The sequence below is a fragment of the Saccopteryx leptura genome, chromosome 4, assembly GCF_036850995.1.
Source record: "Saccopteryx leptura isolate mSacLep1 chromosome 4, mSacLep1_pri_phased_curated, whole genome shotgun sequence".
Taxonomy (NCBI): Eukaryota; Metazoa; Chordata; class Mammalia; order Chiroptera; family Emballonuridae; genus Saccopteryx; species Saccopteryx leptura.
In genome coordinates this window covers 161823148-161846045 of record NC_089506.1, presented here as the reverse complement: position 1 = coordinate 161846045, position 22898 = coordinate 161823148, and positions in this window count along the sequence as shown.

Genomic DNA, 22898 nt, shown 5'->3' with positions numbered 1-22898 from the left:
TAAAAATAAAATAATTAAAGATGTTTTGCTTAAAAATATTATACAATTATATAATTATTTTATATTTTCCAAATATGAGATAAAATGCCCTATAAAATATTTTAAAGAGCAGGTAATTTAAAATTGCATTAAAATTTTTATGACATGGCTCATACTTCTTAGTATTCCAGCTGATAACTACTGTTCATATCAGGAATACACACACACACACACACACACACACACACACACAATTTTTCTATAAGATTTAGAAAAACAAAAGACAAGTAATTGTTGTTTTTGCTATTTTTGTTTTTGTTGCTAGTCACTCCCTTAAAAAATCTTGTTCACACATGCACATACACAAATCTATACACACATGAATGTAACCATTTGCATACAAACTTAGAAAAAAGGTAGATATTTAAATAAAATAAAGGAGAGTCAAACTTTATTTTATTCTGTTAAATATTTCAAAATCTCCTCATTGACTTAATTAGTCAATGAGTGAGTCAGGCTAGTCTGTTCTTTTTGTACTTATAGAAACTATTTTATATTTATGACAAATGCAATAAAAGTGCAAGTCAATTTCTGAATAATCCATTTCCACTTACCATCAAAAATAGTATTAAAATTTAGACTCACATAATTGAGTATCTCTTGTGTAAATATGTTGCCTTAAGAGTGCTTAGAAAATGTTTTTTAAAGACACAAAGACTTCAGAAAAAATCTCAGCTCTGTCACTTCCCAGCTGTAACCTTGGGAAGGTTATTTGTACTTGGGCTTTTATCTTTTCATCTGTAAAATGGGTCAATATCCAGTTTACTAATCTCTTATTATAATAGTCTTAATAACATCTGTAAAGAATTCGACACATATTCTGCTATAAAAATTATAAATGACAAAGGATTGATAGCTTTTAGGTTCTGCATATTGACACGGAACTTTAATACCACTTTCACCCCTGAGCTTTGGGTACTCTTTCTGTGAGAAATGGTGCTGGGACTCAATTATATTGTGCAAACATGTTTCATTCTTAGAATTTGTCCACAGGAACAGGGAATGGGAGAAGAAAAGTTTTGCTTGATAATAAGTGAGCCTTGCCTGACCAGGCAGTGGCACAGTGGATAGAATGTCAGACTGGGACAAGAAGGACCCAGGTTCAAAACCCGAGGTCACCAGCTTAAGTCCAAAGGTCTCTAGCTTGAAGGCCAAGGTTGCTGGCTTGAGCAAGAGGTTACTTGCTCTGCTGCAACGCCCCCTCCCCCTGCCCCGTCCAGGCACATATGAGAAAACAATCAATGAACAACTAAGGAGCTGTGACAAAGAATTGATGCTTCTCATCTCTCTCCCTTCCTGTCTGTCTGTCCCTATCTGCCCCTTTCTCTATAACCCTCTGTCTCTGTCACACACACACACACACACACACACACACACAAAGAATTAAGCCTTATTATGTTTATCTTTCTCATTTAATTATTATTCAATGGCAAAAACACTGAAGTGTAGCCAATGAAGTCCATTGTGTTGTAAATATAAATGTAGATAAATGTCTGATACACAGTCATAAGCATTATCACCAAATGTGTAACAGTATTTATGTAAATTAAGAAAAATTATCACATTTTGAAATAGATAAATGACAAGCAATTGTGTTGCTTAAATACAGATTTATTTTCTGGGGAAAGAGAATTCTATAGTATAATTGACAATTTAATCCAGCTCACTTAGGTGAATTCCATGTTTCATCTCTCATGAAATCATCAAATCAAAATACTTAAAAACTCAAAACCGTTTTTGAATTCTATAAAATTGAAGAGCTCACTTTACTTTTTAATAAAATTTGTGTAACAACACAATAGCCTCTTTTTTATTCGGTGCACTGATTTAGTATAATAAGGTTATCCAGTCAGAATTTATATTTTGTATTTCAGACATCTTCATGTCATATAACAGAAATAGTCAGATATTGAGTTCATTTTCCCCCTTTGCTTTTCTAGTGAACATTTTAAGTAACATTTTCTACAACTGTTGTGCAGCAGGAAGCTTACTAGAGATGCTGTTTCCATAACAACAAATAGGATTTGATCAAAAACACAATGCTCAGTGGTTACTGTTCCTCACAGCAGGCAAAAGCAGTTATTCAAAATTACAAGCAGCGTGACATAGAAAAAAATAAATTAAAGCAAGGGGTGTAAGGGTCCTGTTCCATATTTAGTAAATGTTTAACTCATGAATGCTTGAGGTGGCAGCTGTGGGTTCTCACTTTAGTCAATCTTTTCCTTATATCAGGACCTAAAATTTAGAGTAGTCATGGGCATTCTTTTTTCAGATGTTGAGTGTTATAAGTCAAGGAGGAACCAAAAATGACAAGGCAGAATACTTTCTAAATTGCCTAACTGCTTATGTTAGATAACAATTTATATATAATTTCTAATAATTATATATTGTTTTTAATGCTTATAGAGATATTTACCCTTTTCCAATCCTCTATTTAATTTAGTCTACTTAAAATTTAATGTATATCTATTAAAATGAAAAATTTCCTGAAGAAGTTCCAAGATGTTGTAGAATAAGGTAAGAAACATCATCAGACCTGAAAGATGCTGATGATGTTTACATAGATTGCTTCAAAAGCCCCTTCCTTTCTCTTGTTTCCATATCTTTGGTTTCTGCGGTTATTCAGTTTTGAGATGTGTGCACTTTCAGTGTTTAATGATCCATTTTTTTAGATAAAAAAATAGGATCAGTATTTTAAATTTAGAAGAGAATTAGAACTAAATAAATATAAAATTTTATGGTCTAATACAATTAATTACAACAGATTTTTTTTTCTTTTAGCATATTAGATTCACAAAATGTGTGGGAAAAACCTTTATATTTAGGGAATTGAAACACAACCCTTGAAGAAATCTCTTCGGTAATCATTCTTAAGAGTGTGAATTAAGCCCCATGACCAATTTCAGGAAATCAAATTTATTGCTCCTCAATGTGTGCTTTTCCACTTACAGACAGCTTTAATTGGCAGTTCTTCTTATTCTAAGCAGCTGATAGATAAACTAAAATCTTCTTTATATTATCTATTCACTAGTTAAATATGAATCTTTTTAGTCCATGCTTTGTCTCCTGTTCTGTTTAGTTATGGATGCGTAGCAACTGCCTACATGCTAACAGCTCTGTGCAATACATAAGTGATTCATACACTGTTAAGTTTGATATCACCTCTCTCTTCATAATTTCCACAATATTTATTTTTGAGCCTCATTAATGGTGTATAGTTTGATTTGTATTAAATTTAAAAGGTGGTGTTTGCTTTTTCTTCTTTACTAAACAAATTCCATTAAAGTATTAATTGTGATCTTTTCATCTTTGTATTCCTAGAGCACCTATGACATCTTGCTTAAGGAATGTATTCAGTAATTTGCCATCTCTTTAAGTCAGTGGATAAAAATGATCAGAAATCAGGGTGAGTAGAGAAATGGCTCAGCACTTACCCCACTGTAGTTGGCAGACTTCGAAGGTTCCTCTGAATTCTATCCCCTGAATTGTATCCACACCTCTATATAATCTCCTTTCTTTGAACGTGGGCAGAATCTGTGATTTATTTCTAATCAACAGAATACAGCAAAAGTGAAGAGATTTTTCAGATGCAATTAAATTCTCTACTATATTGACTTTGAACTAATCAAAAGGGAGATTATCCTGGATCCACCTCGTCTAATGAGATGAATCCTTTAAAAGTAGACCCAGACCTTCTCTGAAGGAAGAGTCTCAAAGAGTCGCTCTCCTGCTGGCCTTGAAGAAGAAAACAGCCATGATCTGAAATCCCAGCAGAGAAATCCACATGTCAGAGCATGGCAGACAGCCTGAACTAGTGGAGGGCCTCAGCCCTAGAGCCACAATGAACTGAATTTTGCCAAAAACTATGTGAGCTCTACACTTCAGAAAGGACCATATTTTGATTGCAGCCTTGTGAGACTCTAAGCAAAGAACCTTGCTAAGTTAAACCTGGACTTCTGCCCTGGCCGGTTGGCTCAGCGGTAGAGCGTCGGCCTAGCGTGCGGAGGACCCGGGTTCGATTCCCGGCCAGGGCACATAGGAGAAGCGCCCATTTGCTTCTCCACCCCTCCGCCGCGCTTTCCTCTCTGTCTCTCTCTTCCCCTCCCGCAGCCAAGGCTCCATTGGAGCAAAGATGGCCCGGGCGCTGGGCATGGCTCTGTGGCCTCTGCCTCAGGCGCTAGAGTGGCTCTGGTCGCAATATGGCGACGCCCAGGATGGGCAGAGCATCGCCCCCTGGGGGGCAGAGCACCGCCCCTGGTGGGCGTGCCGGGTGGATCCTGGTCTGGCGCATGCGGGAGTCTGTCTGACTGTCTCTCCCTGTTTCCAGCTTCAGAAAAATGGAAAAAAAAACAAAACAAAAAAAAAAACAAACAAACAAAAAAAAAACCTGGACTTCTGACTCATGGAATTAATGAGATAAAGAATAGATCTTGGTCTGACCAGGTAGTGGCACAGTAGATAGAGCATCACCTGGGATGCAGAGGACCCAGGTTGAAAACCCCAAGGTTGCTGGTTTGAGCATGGGATTATAGAGCCCATGGTCTCTGGCTTGAAGCCCAAGATCACTGGCTTGAGCAAGGGGTCACTGGCTCAGCCGAAGCCCACTCAGTCAAGGCACACATGAAAAAACAATCAATGAACATCTAAGGAGCCACAATGAAAGATTGATGCTTCTCATCTCTCTCCCTTCCTGTCTGTCTGTATGTCTGTCTCTCTCAATAAAAAAAAAGAATATATCTTCTTTTATGTTGAGGTTCTGGTAATGTGTTCTGCAGCAAGAGAAAATTAATATAACCACCAACAAAGCCCTGATTATGCTGTAGTGCTATCCTAGCTATAGTCAGAATTTTATGCCATCAGTATGTAGACACATATTATTTTAGTAGAGTTTCTTATCTGATTTTAATCTCATGTAGTTGGCAGGTGCTAGGTACCTGTTATAAAATTGGATTGCATTGATTAATAGCTATAAACTACTTTGAAAGAAAATTATAAAATGTAAGAAGTAGGTTTAATTTTCACATTACCATCAACTTCTACTATTCTTTAATTTTAATGTTTATTTATTTATATAGTAAAAGGGGAAGGGAGAGAGAAAGAGAGAGAGAGAGAGAGAGGGAGGGAGAAACATCAAGCTGTTCCTGTATGTGCCCTGAGTGGAGATCAGACTGGCACCCCTGAGCTTCCAGAGGATGCCCAAGCAACCGAGCCCCCAGCCAGGGCAACACTCGACTATTCTTTATGAACTAGCATAGGAGTAAAAATAAATGTATTTTTGTCTTCCTTCTTGATTTCTTTCTTTTTGTGATTATACATTTATCCAAAATATATTTGTTAAATAGATTCTATATCTGTAAAAATGTTCTAGGTTAATGCATACTCAAAATGTTTTTAAAGAAGGGTTAGGAAACAACACCTCTTATAGTATTTAATTTTATTAAATATTATACAGTACTCTAAGAGGATATAATTATCCACATAATGGCATACAAACAAACTAAAAATTCCTCATAATCAAGAAGACCCAAACCAAATCAATCATTGTAATAGGTATAATGTCTAAAGTTTCATTCTAGTCAATTACATTTTGAGAGGAAATAAGAATTTATTTACGTATTTCTAATCAAAAGTCACATTATTTTTATAGCCTGTAGCTGTGTGAACAGGAGAAATGATGTTATCAACAATAATTTTTTATAAGCTAGAGTTTTTCTAGCAATCAGTTTAATAGAATTTGAAAATATGGTTTAAATAAAAGTTAGATACAAATTAAAGGGAAAATTCAATCACTGTCCATTTAAATATGTAGTGCTAAAAACTGCATGTTAAATATTTGAAGTGTCTGTTTTTACTCTTTTTTTCAAGTATAGATGAGGTTATTCACACTAATTTTTTCACAGATGAGCTATTCAAAGAATATTGTGAGAAAGTAAGGGGCACATTACCAAAGCCCAAGTTCACAGAATCAAAACAAAGATGGACATTCTTAAATTAGAGACTAATCTATGATGAAAATTTTGATTGATCAGTTCTATCATTTACTTACTATGATGAGACACAAATATTTCACCAAAATAACGAACAATGTAGTATCCAATAGCTATCATCACAGATAAATTTTCTATGCCTTGTTTAAGACACAAACTGCTGTATATTCAAAAATATTACAGTGTACATACCCCTGAAAACAAGCTCAGTGTGGAGGTTTAACAATTACACCAGAGCAGTTAATTAGGCATTTAGAGCTATTAGAAGTCGACAAAGCAAGCCTGGATGAATTATGCTCCTAGTTTCTAGGAGAAACAAGAAAAAATAAGATCTCCAGTGTATCTGTTCAATATCCAAATGAGGAAGAACATTGTTTTGAGGGCAAAACATGGGAGGCTCAACTTCTCTACTCTCATCCATCCTAAAATTCAAGAAAGGATCAAGAAAAAATTTGTTGGAAAAGTGAAAATATCATATCATTTTCACAGAACTATATTGAACACATTAATAAGATGAAATTAACTTTGCAAAATATGTCCTTGGGTAAAAACATAAGATGAAAATAAAACAATAGGATGAATGATTTAATTTCTGAAAAGCAGCTGATGCCCTGGCTCCCATCTAACATGCATCTGAAGCAAACTAAGAAGCATGGCAAGGAAAACAAATTATTAAGAAAATTGCATTTTAAATGTGTTGGAAACTCAACTGATTAAATTGAATTTTTCAAGAGAGTAATACAAACTAGGAAGATGGGCAAATCTAGTAGCCCTTGGCCCCCTGATCTAATTGTTAAATTCACAATGATTATATATGACTTAATATTATTGCAGTTTACCAAATTGACAAATGTAATTGCTGAGACTGATGAAAGAGAATATTGGGATGCTGCTTTGGATTCTGTTGGAAAGTACTTAGGAGTTGTCAGACGGTGCATATATTCAGAGGTCGAGAAGGGTAAGAAGGTAATGAGACTAGAGACCAAAAACAATTAGAGTGTCTAAAGCCTCAAACACAGTATAATTGTGGCTGTAGAGTAAGCAAAACAATTGAGTTTAATGTATTCATAATGTTTGTCAGACATGCAAGAAACAAAATATGAGGGATAGATAGAGTCTGAAAGCCTAAGTGCAGAATACTCCCTCATTCAGTCACTACGATATTCAGACAACAAATGCTTATTGATGCAAAATGAATGAAAGTGTGTCCTTGATGACTTTGTACACATAACATTAACAAATATCAGCACATGTTGAACAAAAGAAAGTGGAAATCACCCACTATTCAACTCTATTTGAACATGATTACAAAAGATAATAAAATTAAAATAATAATATTAGTGGTTTAAGTGATGAGATCAAGAATGTATTGGCCTGAATATAGATGAAGGAGGTCACTTCTGAGGAACTGTACAGGAAGTATAAATAAAATTAATTGATTAGTTAATACAAAGGAACTATCAAAAGAGTATTATAATCTCTAAGAACAATAATTGGTGGCAGTTTTGACAGTAGAAAATTGTTAGTGGAGGAAGGTGACATACATAGTCTGATTCTGACCCATTACATTTTATCTATTGAGAACTCATTTACAGTAAGAGAACCATTCATCTCTAAGCACCTTGAGAATGAAGAACACAGCTAATCCGTCTTTGTATCACAAGTACAAATCAAATGGTAGCAATACATATAGAAAAAAAATAATTTATAATTGTATAAATATGAAACATATTATATGAAGAATTTTTTGCGTAAATGAAAAGATCTTTTAATTTTATTTTGCCAGAGCAAAACTACTTCAAGAATTCAATATATAGGCTTCCCAATGTCTTTTTTTAAATCTTTTCTAAGATTACATTTATATCATCTTTATAATTTATCCTATTTAGTTAGATTAAAACACAACTTTTTTGTAAATTGACAAAATTTTTCATCTTATTTTTATTGACTGGCTTGTATTTATTTTCATGTATTTCTCTATTGTTGGATATTTATTTGTTTTCCTAATTTCAACTATAATAAAGAGTAAAACAATAAACATTATGCATACTTTCATATGAAACATTTTTTAGTTGTCAAATTAAAAAAAAATTTTTTTAAATTTTTTTATTGACTGTATTGTGGTGACGTTGGGTAATAAAGTTGTGTAGGTTTCAGGTGTGCAATTCTATAATATTACATCATCTATATATTGTGTGTTCACCTCCCAAAGTCAAGACTCCTTCTCTTACCATTTATTCTCCTTTACCCTCTTCTAGATTCTCCTTCCCCCTTCCCTCTTGTAATCACCATACGGTTGTTGATGTCTATCAGTCTTTGTCATTGCTTAATCCCTTCAACTTTTCCACCCAGATCCTCAACTCCCATCCCCTCTGACAGTTATCAGTTTGTTCTTTGTATTTATGATTTGTTTATTAATTTATTTCAATCATTAGATTCTAAACATAAGTGAAATCATATAGTACTTATATTTCTCTGAGTGGCTTATCTCACTTAGCATAATGCTCTCCAGCTCCATCCATGCTGTCACAAAAGGTAAGATTTCCTTCTTTTTTAAGTCTGAGTAGTGTTCCATTGTATAAATGTGCCACAGCTTTTTTACCCACTCATCTACTGATGGACACTTGAACTGTTTCCAAATCTTGGCTATTGTAAATAATGCTGCAATAAACATAGGGGTGCATATATTTTTTGGAATTAGTGTTTCATGTTTCTTTGGATATATTTCCAGATGTGAAATTACTGGGTTGTGAAGTGCTTTCATTTTTAATATTTTGAAGTAACTCCATATTGCTTTCCACAGTTGGTGCACCAATCTGCATTCCCACCAACCATGCATGAGGTCATCTGATAAGGACTTAGTATCCAGAATTTATAAGGAGCTTATAAACCTCAACACCAAACAAACAAACAAAGAAACAATTCATTTAAAAAATGGGCAAAAGACCTGAATACCCACTTCTCCAAAGAGGACATACAGATGGCCAATAGATATATAAAACGATGTTCAATGTCACTAATCATCAGAGAAATGCATATTAAAACCACAGTGAGATATGGCATCATACCTGTCAGAAGGGCTATCATCAATAATTCAACAAACAACAAGTGTTGGTGAGGATGTGAGAAAAGGGACTTTTCTTATGCTAAATTCTTAAAAACCTTTCCCAACCTGTTACTTTTTTCTAATCTATGTTATTTCTCAACCCAGTAGCAGCGAGCATAACCCCATAAAAAAGGCCAAATCGCATCTGTCTTTTAAACAAAATTCTTCGTTTGTTCTTTATTTCACCCAGAGTAAAAGCCATAATACTTACACTGTCACAGAATGTCCAGCATGTTTTAAGTAAAGCATACACCCTTCTTAAAGTTGTTGCCTGGAACAATTTGCCCTGTGATATTTATATGATTTACATCTTCATTTTCTTCATGTCTTTTCTAAAGTCTCTCTTTATTTGAGAGACCTTACTAAAACAGCAATATTGCTCTTATCTGGTTCTATTTATTTTTATAAATCACCTTCTAGCATGTTTTATTTTGATTAATTGTTTTTTGTCAGTCTTCACAAGAATAGATGTTCTTCAATAGCAAGTGACGTGTCTGTTTTGTTTACTGCCATATCCTTGCTCACACAAAGCATAACCCACATGTGAATGAAAGAATGAACAAATGCATGGAATGTAAGTTGGGATCAGCTCAACAAGTGTACTGGGCATCTTGTAAAGAATCTGTACACACTGGAGAAGTAAAGAGGTTTAGATTTTTTAAATAGATAATAATATGGTCACTCATTCATCTATTCAACAAATAATTATGGGATGTTAATCACATGACAAGTGATATGTTCAACACCAGGCACACCGAAATGACTGTAATAGACCCTGCCAAGACTTGTATTTTTATGTTCATAAAGAAAAATTCAGTTGTGGTTTTAAAAAGATCACTGATGTGGGTAAAAAATATCCCAGGGATTGGAGGACTGGATGTGGGGGCACCAGTACAGAGCATTCTGTAATGGAAGTCTGGGTTAGGGCAATAGCAACAAGTACAAAGAAAAAGGGGAATCAGAAAACATACTGCTCACAAAAATTAGGGAATATTTTATCACTTTAAAATATCCCCTAATTTTTGTGAGCAGTATACTTTCTCCTATTGGACATCAGTTAATAAATTGAAGGTACTTACTGTGAGTAAGCAAGCACATCATTGAATATGTCATAAAGAATATGGGGAGGCCCTGGCCAGTTGGCTCAGTGGTAGAGTGTCAGCCTGGCGTATGAATGTCCTGGGTTCAATTTCTGGTCAGAGCACAGAGGTGAAGAGACCATCTGCTTCTCCACTCCTCCCTTTCTCCTTTCTCTCTCTCTATGTCTCTCTTCCCTTCCTTCAGCCACAGTTCAGTTGGAACAAGTTGGCCCCAGGAACTGAGGAAGGCTCCATAGCCTCACCTCAGGCACTAAAATGGCTCAGTTGTGGAGCAGTGGAGCAATAGATCCAGATGGGAAGAACATCACCTAGTAGGCTTGTGGGGATCCAGGTCGGGGTGCATGCATGAGTCTGTTCCTTTGACTCCCCTACTTGTGAGGAGACAAGGAGATTCATAACAGGGCTGAGAAGATCTGAGTTACGTCCTCCGTCCCAGCACATACAGTGCCTGACCTGGCTTCCTCGTTATTGAGAGGATAGGGTAAGATGACCTCGTGTGCTTGTTAAAACCAGAGCGCGATGATATGCACACGAGTGCTCTGTAACCACTAGAACACAAGAGGAAACGTTGGTAGAAGAGGTGTTGAGATTGTGACTGTTTTTGACCACCAAACTCAAATTAGCCCAGGTGAGCAGACTCTCACTTAAGAAAAAAAAGCATAGAGGAAAATATTGATTTAGGTCCCTAAGAACCTCATTCAAGACAAGTTAGTAAAAATGTCAGTAGCTCCTGCACTCCCTAAATTTCAGCTATAAGTAGATAAAACAGCAGATTCATACTCTACTGAGCTTATGTTATTGACTATGGAAACAGGTAGGTTATTTCTCAGCAGCATAAGGCAGATGGTAGAAATGGAGATGCTCACTATCAGGATGACTTATCTGCAGCCTATGTTGATTCAGCATGAAACATAATAACCCAACTTTGAGTTACCCATCATATGTGAAATTAAAGCATTGTGAAAACTGAGATCTAAGGTGCTTGCAATAGTCTTTTTGAAATCAGGTGCCTTGTGGATAACAGAGTGAGATCATCAATCTTTATACTTGAAAATGTGTGATATCAAGAGCATTGTGAAAGACAGGTGGGCAGTGTGAGGACTGCAGTGCTGAGATACCCTGACCTCCAACAAAGTCTGATGTCATCTTTCCTCAAAAGACTCTTGTGTGATTCCATCTATGCCATTATAATAGTTTAGTGACTGAACGATAAAATTCCGTGAGTTTAGTGAGCAAGTTACAGAGAAGTAGAATATATATTTTGGTCATGAAAGATGCAAACTAGATGACACCATGGACATAGATTTACAAAATAAGAGAATGTTCTAATATTCTAAATATTCACACAGTTAGTGTTTGGAATTTGCAAGTGGCTGGGTAAACTAAATCGGGGTACAGAAGCAGGTTACAGATCACTGGATGTGCAGTCTCGAATCTAGTCAGGTTTTGGAAAGTGAAGGTCCCTTTCTCCCTATAGCATGTTCTTGATCTTCGATAAATTTGCAAGGACAGGACTTTAGGAGTTGCAGCTTTCTTGATCTTGGAAGTCTAGAGGTTGTTGTTACTATAGCATCATGGAATTTGGGGATTCAAACCTAATCTTTAAATTATTTCCTACCCCTTGTTCCTATTGATTCTCTCTCACTATAATACTGATATTGATAACATATGCAATATAGTTTCCAATATCATGGGACAATCAAGTAAATTAGCATTTATCTCTCTCTATATATAATGGGAAAAATAGCTATGCTTTTATACCTACAGCAAGTAAAAATGCTTTGATTTGTTGAATATATAATGCCAACGTATATAACTTGGACCCATGATCTTTTCAGCCTCTCTTGGTCCCTGTCCCAGTTGAAACTAAATCAGGCAGCCTAAAGAAACTCATGAATATTAAGACAAAATCATTTTAATGTACTGTTGGTCTACAAGGTGAATACTGTAGTATTATAAGTATAAAGACTATATCTGTTAGTTGAATGAGTTCCTAATTTTATTTTTAGTTTTGCTATAAGTAACAATACTTATTTATTTCTACTAAAAATGAAAATAAAACATTTTGAACTAGTAAAATGGTCTTTAATAGTCTTACTCATTTCAAATAAAGAATTCTCTATTAATATTATTATTATACTTTAATTTATTTGGCCTCGATTCTCTGAATAAAACCTTTCTATTTGAAATAAATTATTTGATTAGCCTTCTTGAATGATCATTTTTAGGTTTACTTTTAAAATAGTTGGACTACATTCTTTACTTAGTTATTGACTTATGAACAGATTTAACTTCTGAGTGCCAAGTAAAATTTTGTTTTTAAGCTGACTATAACCAAAGTGCACATATCTTTTGAGTTTTATGAAATCTGAACATTTTCCATTTCCCCTTTTAATTAAAATATTATTTCACTGCTCTATTTCCCCTATTTTTCTCTGAGTAGTTGAAACAACTGTAAATGGGAAATTTCAAAAGAACAGGAACACTTGGCTATATTTCTGGCTGATCAAGAAGCAGAAAATGCAGGAAATCTAATGAGAAAGCTTATTATTATGATTTGCACAGCTCAGCTTTTGCATAATCAAGCATGTCAATACACTCACGCATTTGTGAATGCTGCTTAGAACCACACATCTGAATCTTTTTAATGTTACTCCATTACCATTGCTTTTGCTGTCCCACTCAGGAAGCCATCATCTCTGACCTCAATTTTCAAAATGGGCCAGCTTAAAACAAAGACTGGATGTGTTTCCTAATCCTATCAAACCTTTTTTTTTAAAAAAGCAGAATGAAAACAGGTGGTGTTCTCCATTTATAAAGAAGATGAATTATGAACTGTAATCTGAATATGGCTGTGATTATACAGGTATAATTGCTCATCTGAAAGTTGGTAGAATTGTAGAAAAAGCTATGTAATATTCAGGTGATCTTTGTTAGCATCTGTGGTGTTTTTGTTCCCTTAAAATCATGCAATATTTCAGTTAATGTTATAGGAACATATGTTGCTATTTGTCAACATGATAGTGTAATGCATATACATGCAGGAGGGAATCATGCCAAGGAAACTGCATCTATATACTCTCAAAAGAACTGATGTGAGTAGTAAATACCCTTCACTCCCTTTCTCATTCTTCCTTCATCCTTGTACTTAAGACACACATGAAAAGATGTTGGAATGATGAGGACTGTAATCCATAGTTCACTATCATAATCCAGCAATATTTTAAAACTCTGGGTCAATGGATAAAAATAACTATACGGCTATTCATTTTATAGCTATTTGTTATATAATTATTGTTATTTTATTGTCTTTGTGATTATTAAATGAATAGTTGACTAGTGAACCTGAATAAGAGAAAATAGATTTTAAATCACGCTTTTCATGTGTTTTTATGTATAATAAAGGGAAATAAAATTTGGGCATCAGTGATCAGTTCTTTCTAAAAAAAACCTGTATGAATAAGAGAGAAAACACAGATGAATAGTAAAATTCAGTGGGTTTGTAGCTAATTGAAGAATCCCTTACAAAGGTTACTGTTTCGTGGATTCTTGATGACCTGTAAAGGCTGCACATGGTGAATTGACATGGGAACAGGGATCTACAGTTAATATTCAGGAGAGGACATTAAAGCCTTTTTCATTAAATTTACAGATTGCAACGAATCTATACAGAATTCTATGTCAGAATACAAAATGATGTCAACAACATGAAGAAAATAATTAACAAATAATGAGATGGCTTTCAAAACATTAAATAGAAAGCACTGACCTTGCTCTGTAATAAAATTGTTTTCTGCAAATATAATATAGTATGGGAAGTTGAGACATAACAAAAACATGTGTTAGGGATTTTATCTGGTGGAAAGATTAATAAGAAACAACTGCATGATTAATAAAAGCACTCATGACATTTAGACTACAACTCCCTCTGGACTGGCTTTTAAGTGTTCCAAAGACAGATTTTAATGTTTCTTCAACAAACTTATATGTCTAGGCCTAATTTTGAAATTAAATTAGTATATTAGAATTTAAAATTCTGAAGGTAGACATATTATCATAATATGCAAAGATTTTTAAAAAGTATTCCAAAATAGACTAAAGTATATCTAAGAAAACACATTTAATACTAACTTTGAAATATTAATCTGCTTAAAAATATAGGCAAATCCACATATAAAATTCATAAACATAGAAAGTTACCTGATAAAATATACAAATATCCCAACTTGTTCAAATGAATCAAGAAAACCTAACTGAAAACACTAATGCAATTTTATTTTTCCTAATAAGTCAAAAGAAAAAGTCGCAATCACAAAAAAGCTATGCATTCTCAACTCATATGAAATATATTTTTAGAATATTTATCAAAAGCTATAAATTCACACATTTTGACTTCTTCACTCTTTTATTTCAATCCTAATTATTAGACATTTTTCTATGCAAATATAAAAGCAGGATAAAAACTTTAGTATGTAAGTGTTCCTTGAAATAGTACATGAAACTTTTGAGAGTAGTCAATGGACTCCACGATAAAGAAATGATCAGTTTGATTATGATTGTCTTCTCAATGAAATATCAATGCACTATAAAAAATTTATGAAGTTTTTTATAAAAAACATATAGTTACGATATAGTGTCAAGTAGATGCCAGGTTACTAATTATAAACACATTATTATAAAGCTGCATGAAATATATAGGCACATGTTAAAAATTAAGAGGATCTTTCAAATATTGACAATAATTTTTTTTTAGGATAGCTAAAAGATGGGATGATGTTCACACTGAATTACTTTAAAATATATTTATAAAATAAAATCACACCTAGACCCAAGAATAAAGTCTAGGACCTATAGTTACTTATATATACCTGATACTGAAAAAAATCATAGATGAGTTAGTATCAAAATAAAGGAAGTCCAGAAAATAATTTTAAAAAATCTTTGGAAACTATTGTTATTTAATAAATAGGCAGAGGATGAAAACTTGCATTAGCCTGATTTAAAAAAAAAAAGCAGACTGAAAAAGATTTTAGCAGCTACTACATCCACAAAGTGAAAACAGTTTAGTTCTACACGAGGCTGGTACAGTATCTGTAGTTTCCTCGCCTCCCTAACTGTCCTTGAATACAAACAACAAACCATTACTCCTCCGCAGCAACCAGATTATATTTCTCCACCCTCAGAAACCTGAAACAACTGATGTGCTTGTTTTTAATTTAGCAGTAGCAAACCTTGGTCCAAGCTGTCAGTTTTGGATTGGCTTCAAAGAGGCTGCATCCGGGATAAAAGGCTCTTGAAGGAAACTGTCTGTTCTGATCCCCTCTCTAAAATCTGGGAGAGCCACTCCAGCAGACGGTGAAATTAGTCTGGGTCAGGCAATATGGCAGAAAGCACTGTGCACTCTTACTCGACTCAGGCAAAAGCAGGAGTTGAGTGCCGCCTCTTCTCTTCTTGAGTCTGAGTGTGTGTCTAAGGGCATCGCAGTTCCCCCACCCTCTCCCCTACACCCACTATCTTCTCAGCTAGGTAATGCTCTCGTTCCAATCCCCACCTCTCATCATCGCCCTTCAACCCAAGAATCTCCGTCTTTCTGAGCCAAAACTTATAAAATTACAAACAAGTTTAGCTTACCTGTTGCAGGCAAGTTAGAGAGCACAACAGAAATGTGTAACTGAAGACTGGAAGTAAGGGGTACATTTTTACATGACCACTGACCCTAACACTGTGTTTGCCAGGAAATCTTCAGTAAAATACCTGTCCATACTGACCCAAATGGAGTCTTGAAAGTTACTACAATGACTGTTCATTAATCAAAAATATTTTACTGAACACTTACCAGCCTGGCACAGGAAACATTGAGATGAATATAATTTGCTTCAAGGTTAATGTTTAACAGATGAAATAAAAAAAAAAAAGAGCATGTGAGAATACTTACAGTACTTTGATATGTATTAATAATAGTACAGATGTAAAATTACACCACCAATAAGATGGAATCCTAGCAAAGTATAAGGGATGGGGTAGGCAGATGTTAAAGTATAAGGGAAGGGTCCTTTGTATAGAGTCTAGAAACACTTGCAGAAATTCCCCTGTAGAATTACTAGACCATTCCAGGCAGAAGGAAAAGCAGAGATGAGGTAGAGACACTTGAAATAATAATCATTGTAAAGGAAGTCTTAATGATTCTTTGTGACTACCGCAAAGGACACATGGTTGCAGAGTGCTAGGGAAGGAGCCTTTAATAGATTTCATTGGGATGCTATTTTGGAATATGTATTTAAAAAAAGGGAGAATAGAGTTAGGTGATATGTCTTGAGGCTGTGAAAATAATCTGAAAGATGTTGAGATACTAAAAGGGTCATTGGAACTGAGAAGAGGCCTGGATATGAGATATATTGTAGAATATAAGAGAAATTTTTGAACAGGGATTCACAGAACTTGCACTGAGAAAGAATAGGTAGCTCTCCTAAAGCAAAATCACTGTTTCAGCTGAGATCGTTTTCAGGAATGTGTTTGTTTTAAATGTATGTCTTGTTATAGTTAATATATTTTATGGTTGTTTTGCACAGAAGCAGAGCCTGCTATGGCTACAAGCAGTTTACTGTGTAGGTTTTCTCCAGAAGCACTAGTAGGAGAGTAGGAATGTGAGACAGAGAGAGTCAATACAGGTGCATAAGAGAGCAGGTTTCCACTGTGAGTTACTGAAGCTCGGTCCCACTGGGACATGCTTCCAAATTATTCCACCCAAAGTGTGATTCCATTCATCAACTCCATCTGTCAACTGGTTGTATACTACTCCTAGGGGCATTAAATTGTTTGCACTTTACCTTGACCCTTGCCCACAGACTGAGAATATTTTTATAGCCAAAGAACACCTCCACACAGAGTCACAGGTGTTTGCAGTGAGAGGCTGTCAGAACTGTGAGTGCCAGGGAGATCTGGGTGGGACCACAACGCATCTGCTATACACATTAAATCAGTATTTCTCAACCGAGACTTTATGTCTAGGTTTCTATAATGAATTTTAATGTCTTCAAAAAAGTTTTTTTTTTTTATCTTTCATGAACATAGCTTAAGTATATTCTAAATCTGAATAGTAACTTTAAACTTGTTTGCTTCCTGATGATTTCAGTGTCTAAATGATAAATGATACCAAGAAGTATAAATTTAAATAGTAAATAAGAAAAGTAAGTCAATGAATATTGTATGAATAGAGGTTTCAGAGAAGTGTAAATAGAGAAAAGTTGGAGATGTTATTCACAGGACCCAACCTAATAGAGACATACTGTTATGGGGTTTAATTGTGTCTGAAACAGATTGACATTACTCTTCTAAGATCTAAATTCCATGACATATCTAGCTTCGCAAAAGTATCTACGATGGTCAATTTTATGTGTTAACTTGGCTGGGCTCTAGGGCCTAGACCAGTGGTAGTCAACCTGGTCCCTACCGCCCACTAGTGGGCATTCTAGCTTTCATGGTGGGTGGTAGTGGAGCAACCAAGTATAAATAAAAAGATTTAACTATAGTAAGTTGTTTTATAAAGATTCATTCTGCCAAACTTAGTGAAAATCCGACATAAAGTACTTGGTAAGTAATTATTATTATATGCTTTAACTTGCTGTAACTCTGCTTTATAAATTTTATAAAATAAAGTTACTTCCCTACTTTATAAATTACCATTGCTGTGGAACCAGTGGGTGGTTAGAAAATTTTACTACCAACAAAGATACAAAAGTGGGCGGTAGGTATAAAAAGGTTGGCTACCCCTGGATTAGATATTTGGTCAAACATTATTTTGGATGTTTCTGTGAGTGTTTTTTGGATGAGATTAATATTTAAATTAGTGGACTTTGATAAAGCAGATTGTCCTTCAGAATGTAGGTAGGCTTTATTCAATCAGAAAGAACAAAGACTGACCTATCTGGAAAAAGGAGGAATTCTGCCGGCTTTTGGAAAATACTGATTAATCTTAAGTATCTGCCCTTTAATAAATTACCTGAACTAATGTGGCATGAAAATGGTAGCATTGGTCCACCTTGAGCCATCTTTGGGCCACTGAGAGAGGGTTGGAATATGCAAAATATGACAGTTGCTATATGATTATTCAAACATAAAGGTAGAGCAAGAAAAATAATTATTTCACTAACAAAGTCTGGAAAACTGTATGAGCAATGTCTCACAAGTATACATACAATTGCTGAATTAGTTATAAAAATAGCATACTTAAGATAAAAGACATGTAAAACTAATGGTTGGGTGTGGCATACTTTTTAAAATAAAAAATAGAAAAGTTTAATCCATTCCATTTGGCAAAAAGTAACATGTGGTTGAGCTTAATTAAACTGGTGAATTTCAAATTACACCACTGACTGGCTTCAAACAGCTGTTATTTTTCTTAAAATGACATTTGTAGAGTCATCTTAAAAGTGTTTGGACCTAATTTATTTTCATTATTAAATGGAATCTATGTTTTACATGTTGTATTATAGATTACATAATATATTACATAAAATAAACAATTCATCTGATTTCTTATAAAGCTTGAATTTAATCTAAACAAACTACCTATAGAAATCTTAAAATCAAATAAATATTGAAATATGTTAAATACAATCTTCTGTGCTATAACATTTTATGACTGTATAATTAAATTTATAATGTACAGTAAATATTTACAGTCTGATTTCATGATCTAAAAAGAATGTCCAGCTATTCAGGAAAGATTCATGTGTTTTTCCATGATTTTACTGCAGGAGCTTTGTCATAGCTTTTGTCACACAGTGATTGGGTATATGAACTTGTGATTAATTCTGGAGCATGAACAGACTTTTTTGGAGGAGAGAGGACTGTTAATTTCTATTTTATAGTCTACTAGCACTCAATATGAGAGTGGAAGTCTTTTTTATATCTGTCCTTTTACTGTGATAAGAGGGTCCCTCTCACTCTTCATTCAACCCCTCATATAAAGTACTACTACTGAGACAGATTTAGCAATACATCCATTTCATGAAAAATGCAAAAGTTATTCAATACGTGAATTCATGTTCACAGACACTTGGAAAGGAGCTAAGCTGACCTTGAACACTAGACATCATACAACATTTTGGTAACTCTGCCACCCATTAACTGTCACTGAAAAATATGTAAAGTCTCTGAATAGTATACTGCTCTCAAAAAATATGATATTCTATTGCTTCATATTTATTTTGAAATATCCCCTAATTTTTGTGATTAATATATGTTCCTCAGTTGGGTATTGTGGGAAATAGAAAAAGGTTTCCAGTTTTCAATATTTTTTTTTCAGAGACAAAAAGAGAGTCAGAGAGAGTCAGAGGGATAGATAGGGACAGACAGACAGGAACGGAGAGAGATGAGAAACACCAATCATCATTTTTTGTTACGACACCTTAGTTGTTCATTGATTGCTTTCTCATTGTGCCTTGACCTAGGAGCTACAGCAGACTGAGTTCCTTGTTCAAGGCAGCAACCTTGGGTTCGAGCTGATGAGCTTTGCTCAAACCAGATGAGCCCGTGCTCAAGCTAGCGAACTCAGGGTCTCGAACCTGGTTCCTCCGCATCCCAGTCCAATGCTCTATCCACTGTACCACCACCTGGTCAGGCTCCAGTTTTCAATTAAATAGAATAAAATTTGATTCTACTCCAAATAACTATTTTTTTAAAAAAAATAACAATTAGACAGCAATAGTTTTAATTGTTCATAGAACAAATATTTTCATTTTCTCGGGCACATTTCAAGTTTTTTTGCTCTGTCAACAAGACTCTTTGGGAACTGAAACTCTGAGTCTTAGTGTATCTATTTAAAAATCTGCAGACACTTGGAATTTTTAAACAAAATGGGATATTTTTCATAAAAAAATAGCTGTTAAGTATACTATCAAACTTGCAGATTGAATATTTTAATGTTATATTTTTGGTCACTGAATCAAAATTTTTCTCCAGTGAATACATAATCACTATAACATATCACAAGTACTTGTTTCAAGTATCTGCTTTTAACTTATTTTCAAAAGTATGAGTATTTTTTAATTAAATTTTTTTTTAATTTATTCATTTTTTAGAGAGGAGAAAGAGAAAGAGAGAGAGAGACAGAAGAGGGAGGAGCAGGAAGCATCAACTCCCATATGTGCCTTGACCAGACAAGTGCAGGGTTTCGAACTGGCGACCTCAGTGTTCCAGGTTGACGCTTTATCCACTGCGCCACCACAGGTCAGACCAAAAGTATGAGTATTTTTATAACTAGTGGTGAAAACTACTCATTCGATAAAATGCACCCCTCAACTGACATTCAGGTTGGCACCTTGCTCTCTCAGACTTCCTACTGTCACATACCATTTTGTTTTGTTTCCCTCCTTGTTTTATTTAGTGCCTAGTTAGTTTGCTTAGCTAATTATTATCGGTTCAGCTGCTGAGTTCTGCAGTACATATTGCATTAATATAGTTGTTGTTGCACTCCAGTTGTTTCTCATGGTACCCACAACAAATGATCTTCCTAATACCACTGCTAAACAAGAATTATAGGTATACATGCACTGTTTCCAGGAACATTCAGTCTCCGTATTGATTGAGACCCCAAGAGATGAAATGTTATGACAACATGAGTGAGTTTGTGTGTTGGTTGATTATTTTTTTGTTTGTTTGTTTTTGTTTTTTCTTTTTCTTTTTTTTATTTTTTATTTTCTGAAGCTGGAAACGGGGAGAGACAGTCAGACAGACTCCCGCATGCGCCCAACTGGGATCCACCCGGCACGTCCACCAGGGGGCGACGCTCTGCCCACCAGGGGGCGATGCTCTGCCCCTCCGGGGCTCGCTCTGCCGCAACCAGAGCCACTCTAGTGCCTGGGGCAGAGGCCAAGGAGCCATCTCTAGCGCCCGGGCCATCTTTGCTCCAATGGAGCCTTGGCTGCGGGAGGGGAAGAGAGAGACAGAGAGGAAGGAGGGGGGGGTGGAGAAGCAAATGGGCGCCTCTCCTATGTGCCCTGGCCGGGAACCGAACCTGGGTCCCCCACACGCCAGGCCGACGCTCTACCGCTGAGCCAACCGGCCAGGGCCATTGGTTGATTGTTTGAATTGTATTTATTTTTTGGGTGCTTTTTTTTTTTTTTTTTTTACTTATTTACCTTGATGGTACTGGTTTTTATTTTCTATTTTGGGGGGGAATAATTGGAAGAGGAAAGCAGGTCTCCTTTTTTATAAAATAATTTTTTCAAAAGCAGCCATTGTGAAATGTAGATACCTTTACAGAAATCATGTTGCTCAAGTTGTTTTATATATGGTGAAATGTGACTTTGTTTTTTTATTGACAACATTGAATTATAACTATTACATGTTTACTTATGCCAATTCTGCCTGTTCCCTCTGATTTTTCTACTTCTCTTTTTTTCCTTTTATTTTAATTTGATTTATCACCCTTGTTACTCCTCTATTTTGCTGCTGTAATTTTTGTTACTTATCTCACTGGTTTGCTTTGTTTAGCTATCCAATTATTTTTACCAATTAAATCATAATAGATTTCACATGAAGAACCTAGGAAGAATTCTTGCCTCAGGCAATTGAGAGAATAATAGAGAAGATGTCTATGAGGCTTAGATTGCAGGAGTTTTTAAGTCTATTTAGTTTTGAAGAAAAAGAAGTGGTTAAGTGTAGTGAGTTGGGGAGCTTGGAAACACACTGAAATGGAGTTATATTAATAATGGACAAATGAGGCGGGGGTTACTAATAAGTAGGTCAATTAAATTATGATAGAGATACAACAAAACCTCACCCAAAACAATGAAAAGCTCTAAAGGGAGTATTTCCCTACAGAGTGCTCTGCATCTGGTTGAAACGCCCAGATCTTTATACTACACCTCATGCATCAGCCAGATCCAGGCTATTCCAAGGAAGGCATGACGCTGGGCAAGGCAGCTCTCTGAAACTGAGAAAATCCCTACAGGAGCTGATACCTGGAGGGTTTCTGGTGACAGAACTCCCACAGATGGAAATAAATCCTTCCTTAACCAGGGACCTGGGTGGAGCTTCACTGTGTCTACAACATCAGAGAGGAGTCATTTGGAATATATCATAGACAGATGTTTGAGTATATACAATCTGGCTCAGTCCCAGGATATTGTTCCAAGTTTTATGATGAAGAAAGCTGTGAAACTAAGTGAAAATTAACTTTTAGGACCTAAAATAAACTGTAATGTCTCCAAGGTCCGAATATTTCAGAAGACTCAAAAATTCATTAAAAAAATTAAACTTTAATATTCTTAGAACTATATAACATAAACAATAGTTATTACATTATTATGAATAACCCTTATCCATTCAGCAAGAATTTACACATTGTTACTATGCTTAATCCTATGTTAGAGGTGATGTTGATGATTTCGTATTCAGATAAGCTTATATGCCGTGTTTTTTGAACTCACCCAGGAACTCACATTTTGTTATCGACCCCTTCAGATCAAAGACTCAAACCAAGGTCCTTCTGAGTACTGTTAGGTAAAGCAAAGCAGAAATTTCATTCTTTGATCAAGGAATAGAGAAGGGTGAGTTCATGCTCTAAGGGCACCTTCTCTCTGACTGGAAAGGAGCCTCCTGTATTTATAAATGCAGCATGAAGTGATTAAGTTATTTTAGGCATGCATAGTTATTCTTCTG